Source organism: Capsicum annuum, chromosome 2, assembly GCF_002878395.1.
Source record: "Capsicum annuum cultivar UCD-10X-F1 chromosome 2, UCD10Xv1.1, whole genome shotgun sequence".
Classification (NCBI taxonomy): Eukaryota; Viridiplantae; Streptophyta; class Magnoliopsida; order Solanales; family Solanaceae; genus Capsicum; species Capsicum annuum.
Genome location: NC_061112.1, coordinates 147,758,466 through 147,766,422, shown reverse-complemented (window position 1 = coordinate 147,766,422; position 7,957 = coordinate 147,758,466). Strand labels below are relative to the sequence as shown.

The 7,957-nt window shown below is 27.6% G+C and overlaps 1 non-coding gene across 1 annotated transcript; it reads right to left on the bottom strand.

The window, feature by feature from the left end:
• Positions 1–7,011: 7,011 nt before the first annotated feature.
• On the bottom strand, positions 7,012–7,118 carry LOC124896354. The gene has a single exon (XR_007052713.1). It is a non-coding gene; the product is annotated as a small nucleolar RNA R71 (small nucleolar RNA).
• Positions 7,119–7,957: the final 839 nt, after the last annotated feature.

The following is a 7,957-nucleotide window of genomic DNA, read 5'->3' as shown; positions in this document are numbered from 1 at the left end:
ACAAATTAGTTTTGAACATGATAGTCAATTAAATAAATATTTTTTTTACTTTCAATATGTAGTTATAGTTAATTAATATAAATTAATAGAACATATTAAGTATTTAAACCATTAAAACAATGAAATTATTATATATTGGGATATGATATGTAATTAAATGAGAGTAGAGGGGTGTTTTGGTAATTACGTAAGAGGTGGTGGAAAGCACCTCTTCTATTTAATAGATATTTTAAAATTTAACATGATATAGTTATTTATTAAAATAATAATAATCAGCGAAGATATATAATCTCTCTATACTTATAAAGTAACGGTAAGATTATATATATACCACCTTCTCGATCTTTATTTATGAGATTTTTAGTGAATAGATTTGCTCTTTTTAAAGTAAATAATACTATATATTTACATATATTAGTGAGTGAATATAATTATTTATCATGATTGAGTGATGGTTCGATTTTTTTTTTCTTTTATGAAGTATGGATAATGACTCTGGTCAAATAAACTTGATTTACGTTAAACCACATACTGAAAAAAAGGAGCAGAATTCGACTTTAGTTTCTGAAATATCGTGAGATGATGATTTTTGTTATATTTAGTTATAATACTTGATCAATCTTCAATCAATTGCAGTATGAACTTTTGAATTGTTATAACATTACTGTATTATTAACTATTAAACAAGTTAGTTACACATAAATTATTGAATTGTTACATTAATAAATATTGAATGGGATTCAAAATTAAAATTTTCTTAGTAAATAGAGCAAGAAGTAAAATTGCAATTTATCAATGAGAGAGATCAAATGAAACTAATCTACGCATATATGGAATAGGAATTAAATAAAATAATACATTAGCGGGAATAAGATAGGAATATATTTCTCTTTTCTAGTAGGTTGTATATGGACCGTAAAGAATATAGTATGAAGAATTTCCAAACATAAATTGTCATGTTCCTCCCAATCTGATGGCTGTCGGTTCAGTTTGATAGGTCTGATGATATGGAGGCAACAAAACCAGTAGAAGTTTGTGTCTGCATTTGAATTATATCTTTTGCATAACTATAAATAAGTTCTTATTTATAATATCATATTCAATCTATTTGTTTCAATATTTAAGTTTATATTTTTGTTGAGGTTATTTATTTTCCTTTTATAAGCCACATGTGAAGAGTAAATTACAAGTTGTTAAAATGATTATTTAACATGCTTTCAAATTTTTTCTTTTCTTTTTTTAAAAAAGCTTAATTAATCAGTAGAATGAATGTCCTGCTTATTTTATTTTTTTTTCCCTTCCATTAGGTCTGCAATTTGCTTTTTCATTTTTATTAATTTGTGCTTTAATTTTGCACAGTAAATAAGAACAATTTTGATAATCCATAAATTTGTGTATGAACACAATTTCTAAATAAAATATTTAAATTTGTGTATAATAAGTGTTATTATACATTTTAATAGTAGTAGTTGCGTGTTTTAGAGAAATTTTTTTTCATAAAAACATACGACTAATTATTCTATGTTGTTAATCTTCGATGTGTGATTATAACATGATGGACGATAAGTTGATAATGATTATTCTGACTACGAATTTTTTTTTTATAATAAATTACTATACCATTCTAAACATAATATGATGTAGCATGAGTATTGAACATAAAAATGAGTTCAGCTTTCCTGATAAAACGAACTTTTGTAGTAAATTATCATCCTAAACTTGTTGAAAGTAAATCACATTTTGCAAAAACACATTTCTAATCTCAGCAAATAAAGTTTCAATACTAATATTAAATTGAAAAGGTTCTCCTGAAAAATAATGGGAAAAGAAGCAAACTTTTGCCACCAACATATCAAATCAAAACGATAAATAAATTAGAGAAAATACACAATAAAAAGAATAAGCAATTGTTGTCAATGCCCCATACTTATGATAATTGATAAGTAATGATTTTTATTGTAGAAGTTTATCCTTCAACCAAAATAAGAAGAAGTGAATGAAAGCCATAGGACTTGCTTAGGATTTGAAAGGCTGGAGTTTAATTAGAAATGTCCAAAAAAAAAAAAAAGCTTAAATAAAGAATACAATGCAGTTATTCTTATTCTAATTTTTTTTTAAAAAAAAAAATAACGCCACATTTGAATCTTTATCTTTATCTAAAGAATCACATGTTTATCTTAACTCAAATTCAAAAGATAATAGCATAATTGCAAATTTTAAATATAACCATTTTAATTTTAAAATTAAATTTATTTTTAAGTTTAATGGCCTACTATTTTTTAAAGATGTTAAAAAACATGATTTAATTTTTCTCACGTAAAAAATGTGTTTTTACTTGACTATGTGGCAGTTTTCCATAACCTTAATTACTATGTGCAGTTTTTTATAACCTTAATTACTATGCGGTAGTTTTTCTACGTTATTATCTTATTTTTGTGAATTAACTTTTTTTAAAAAAAAATAAAATAAAATTTTGTGAATTATTTTTTTAAAAAAATATTTTAAAAATATATTTTTGATGTTGATATGTGGCAATTTTGCCTCTATTATTATATAAATATAGATTATTATATAAAGATAGATATAAGTATTTGAGTCGTAACGAAAAATAATTTAGCAGAAGTAGGAGTGTAGTAGGTAGTTTTAAAACTAACTCCTCGAACTATCCATATTCAAAGGATATACACGTTCCACTCTGTTATGATAAATAATTTTAATTTTTAAAAAGAGCCGTATATTTTTAATTTTTAATTTTTACTTATTAAATTTTTAGTAAGTAATTTTAATCAATCAAGTATTAGATGTCGTGTGTATATCTTGTTTTTTGTTTTTTTCGACAGTTATTATTGTTTAAAATTTTATTGTAATTATTTGTTTTGGTTTTGGCATTCATTATTGTTTAAATTTTCTTTTGTAATTATTAATTTTACTTTTTAAAAATTTTGTAATGAAAAGTGTTATTTTCATCTTTCGTTATTTAAGTTGTGTATAGTGTTAAATTTTGCTGTAATTATTTATTTTTCTTTTGGCAGTTATTGTTGTTCAATTTTTATTTTTTTGTAATTATTATTTTTAATTTTGTTATGAAAAGTCCTATTTTCATCTTTCGTTATATAAGTTGTGTAGTGTTAAATTTTATTGTAATTATTTATTTTTGTTTTGGCAGTTATTGTTGTTTAATTTATTTTTTTGTAATTATTATTTTTTAATTTTTAAATTTTGTAATAAAAAGTGCTATTAGATATCAATTGATTTATTACGAAAATGTTAAATATTAAGAAAAATAAAAAAATATGGAAGTTGATTAGCAAAAGTTTTAGATGTGACTGTACGTTGTTTTTTATCTTTTTAAAATTGAAATTTTTATTGTGATGGGAAGTTAAGTGTTTAAAAAAAGAAATTTTTATTTAAAAAAAAAAAAGAATTGCTACTTTTACGTGGTGTTGATGCATGATATTTTTGCCTCTTCTATTAGCTATAGATATTTTATTTTTCTCGGTAGTTATTATTGTTTAAAATTTTATTGAAATTATTTATTTTTTGGCATTTATTGTTGTTTATTTTTTTTTAATTATTATTTTTACTTTTTAAATTTTGTAATGAAAAGTACTATTTTCATATTTTGTTATTGTGTATAGCGTTAAATTTTATTGTAATTATTTTTTTTTCTTTTGGCAATTATTGTTGTTTATATTTTTTTTGTAATTATTATTTTAAATTTTTTAAATTGTTTTATGAAAAGTCCTATTTTCATCTTTCGTTATTTAAGTTTTGTGTAGTGTTAAATTTTATTGTAATTGTTTTTTATGGGGGCAGTTATTGTTGTTTAAATTTTTCTTTTTGTAATTATTATTTTTTAAACTTTTAAATTTTGGAATGAAAAGTGCTATTATATATAGAAAGATTTATTACGAAAATGTTAAACATTAAGAAAAATAAAAATATGAAAGTTGATTAGCAAAAGTTTTAGATGTGACTGTACACTGTTTTTTATCTTTTTAAAATTGAAATTTCTATTGTGATGGAATGTTAAGTGTTTTTAAAAAAAAGAATTTTTATTTTTTAAAAAATAAATTATTGCTTTTATGTGGTGCTGACACATGACATTTTCCCTCTCCTATAAGATATAGATATAATATATTTTTTTATTTTTTTACGAAAAGTCCTATTTTCATCTTTCGTTGTTTAAGTTGTGTGTAGTGTTAAATTTTATTGTAATTATTTATTTATTTTTTTGATAGTTATTGTTGTTTAATTTTTTTTTGTAATTATTATTTTTTAATTTTTAAATTATGTACGGAAATGTACTATTAGATATAGATAAATTTATTACGAAAATGTTAAATATTAAGAAAAATAAAACTATGGAAGTTGATTAGCAAAAGTTCTATTGTGACTGTACGTTGATTTTTATCTTTTTAAAGTTGAAATTTCTATTGTGATGGAAAGTTAAATGTTAAAATTGAAAAAATTTCTTGGTGCTTACACATGATATTTTTGCCTCTCCTATTAGACATAGATATATGATTTAATTTTTCTCAAGTAAAAAAGGTGTTTTAACTTGAATATGTGGCAATTTTTCATAACCTTAATTACTATGTGCAGTTTTTACTATATGGTAGTTTTTCTATACTGTTATTATCTTATATGTGAGTTTTTTGTGTAATAATTTTTTTTTTTAAAACAAAAAAAAATTTAGTGAATAATTTTTTTAAAAAAATATTTTAAAATTATTTTTTTATGATGCTGATATGTGGCAATTTTGCCTCTATTATTATATGAAGATAGATATAATTATTTGAGTCATAATGAAAGGTAATTTAGCAGAAGTAGGAAACTCCTCCAACTATTCATATTCAAAGAATATATACGTTCCTCTCTGTTATGATAAGTAATTTTAATTTTTAAAATAGCCATATATTTTTCATTTTTACTTATTAAATTTTTAATAAGTAATTTTAATCAAGCAAGTATTAGATGTCATGTGTATATCTTGTTTTTTGTTTTTTTTCGGCAGTTATTATTGTTTAAAATTTCATTATAATTGTTTGTTTTTGTTTTGGCATTTATTGTTGTTTAATTTTATTTTTTTTGTAATTATCATTTGAAGACACTCTGCGTCCCGATGAGCAACAAAATAGCAATGGTCGAATTCCAGTGAAGGTTCGCAAAATACCGCGTCACGGAGAAAGTTAGTTTATCAGATTTGGTGACCTGAAGGTTTAGCGCGTCGTGGAGGATGATCATTTCACAATTGTCTCAATCCAGTGTCTCACCGCGATAGTGGCGTGTAGCGGTGAGGGTGCATTTTACAATTGTTGGGGAATACTGAAGCTCCGCGATTTTTCAGATTTTAATGGAAAATAGCAATCTTAGTCATGGCGCGACGCGCCGGATGGATAAATCGGGAATATTTTAAGTATTTTTGTCCCAACTGTAAAAGGAAAAATCCAAGATAATGTGGGAGACTTTTGTCAAGCAGAGCAGTGGCGAAAAAACAGAAATTTTTCTCTTTTAAGGTTCATAAACATTCTTTTGAATTTCTCTATTTCAAGGATTGATTTGGGTATGACTTGTTACTTATTTTGGAGGGTTAATTCATACATGAGTAGCTAAACACCCCCTTTCTGGGGTTGAGGCTAAGAACATGAGTACTATTTAATATTCTTATTCGTAGTTTCCTTTTGGATTATCATATGGGTTGTTCCTAATTTCTTGAGCTTACTATTTTAATGATTGACCACCATTAGAATAAATTTATATTTCTATGTGAATCCAGGAGGAGAATCATAGGATAGAACGAAGAAATTAGGGAGTAAGGTTCTTATTCTTTTATAAAATAAGGGATTTGAATTAGCATATAGGATAGGGATATACCTAGAAACCTTGCTTGGTTCACTTGCAGGAAGACAACTTCATGAATTTAGAAGATTTGTTGTAACTCTGCGGGAGTTGTAGTTACAACATTCAATAGATAGAAGATCTGAGGTCGGGAGACTAAGATTGTGGCACAAACCTTGCGAACCATCAACCCGATAACCAATTAGACTGTGAATAGAATAGAGAATTGTATGATTGTTCAAAATACCTCAACCCTAGAATCGTCCTCATTATTGATTACAACCGTTGCTTACTTTGCTTTAGTCATCATAAATTATTTCTTGTTTAGTAATTTAAATTTTATTTACAAAAGCATATTAATCTTGATACAATCAAACACTTAATACTCAATTGTCTTGAAGTAAAGATTGAATAAATTTCTAGTTTATTGATCCTCGAGGGAACGATATCTGACTAAGTCATTATATTACTTGCACGATCACGTACACTTGCGTGTGCATAGAGACGCAACAAGTTTTTGGTGCCGTTGCCGGGGATCAAATAGAACTAGTAAATTGCTTTAATTTTTAGTTTTTGATCATAAGTTTAAGTGTTAACAACTTGATCTTAGTGGTTGAATTTTTACAGGTTTAGCTGAATATTGGACTGGCGAGAGACAAAGAGTTAGTAGAGCCCTTTGCAGAACCAGAAGTGATTTTTCATCAGAGACAAAGAGCTCAATCGATGGCAGAAAGACTCGATCCTATAGTTGCTAATCCAAATGTTGAAAATGTTCCAGCTCCAGCTGTTCCTGTTCAACCAGTCGCAAGACCTGTTCGAGAAGTGTCAATCCCACTTACGCACCTTGTGACTTACAGTATCCTGAATCTTGAACAAGGAGTTCGATGAGAATTGAAACAAAATATGGTGCAATTGTTGAAATCTGTGGGAGAATTTCAGGGACTTTCACATGAGGATCTGCAGCAGCATTTACGAACCTTCCTGGAGATAAGGGACACATGTATTCCTGAAGATATGAGTGTTGATTATGTTAGATTGACACTCTTTCCTTTTTCTCTACTGGGGGAAGCAAAGAGATGGTTACTTACTAAACCACACCAATCCATCACTACATGGGAAGAATGTACTCGAAGGTTCCTCATTCGATTTTTTCCATCTCAGAAAACGGCTCGATTAAGGAGTGAGATATTGAGTTTCAGACAGAAAGATGGAGAAAATCTCTACCAAGCTTGGGAGAGATTTAAGGGCATGCTCAGAAGTTGTCCTCATCACTATCAATCGAATGATGTTTTGGTGCATACATTTATAGAAGGCCTTCAGTCTAATACAAAAATTCTCATAGATTCAGCAGTAGGGGGTCAAACTTTGGAGAAAACATATGAAGAATTATATACCTTGCTGAATCGAATTGCACAAAGTAATCCTGATTGGCATGCAGACTCAAGGAATGCTCCCAAGAAAGTTGCAGGGGTTTTAGAGGTTGATCAGTTTACTGCTTTACAAGCACAGATTGCAGAAATGCAGAACCATATGACTACTCAACTTAACAACTTAAAGTTGGGTACAACTCAACCAGCAGCCACAATAAATGTAGTTCAACAGGTATATGCATGGTGTGAAGTTTGTGGAAGCAATGAGCATAAAGCAGATGCATGTTCTGTTAATCCAAATTCAGTCAACTACGTGGGGAATATAAATCGTCAGAGTCAATAAAATTTTGGCAATACATATAATTCAAATTGGAGGAACCACCCTAATTTCTCTTGGGGTGGAAATCAGGCACAGAATACAAATCAGTATAAGGGACCAGTGCAACCAAGTCTACAATCGGTTCAGAATAATCAGATGACTACCTCGAATAGTAATATGGAGGAGATGCTTAAGAAGTTGATGGCTCAACATGCACAGTTTGCAGTGGACATGAAGGCTCAATAGGCACAGTTTGCAGCTGAATTGAAGAGTTAACAATTACTCACAAGAAATCTGGAGTTGCAGTTAGGTCAAATCGCAGGATCACAGAATACAAGGCCACAAGGAGCATTTCCTAGTGACACTGAGGCTAATCCTAAACAAGTGAATGCGGTGGCAACGAGGAGTGGGCTACAAATGAAGGAGA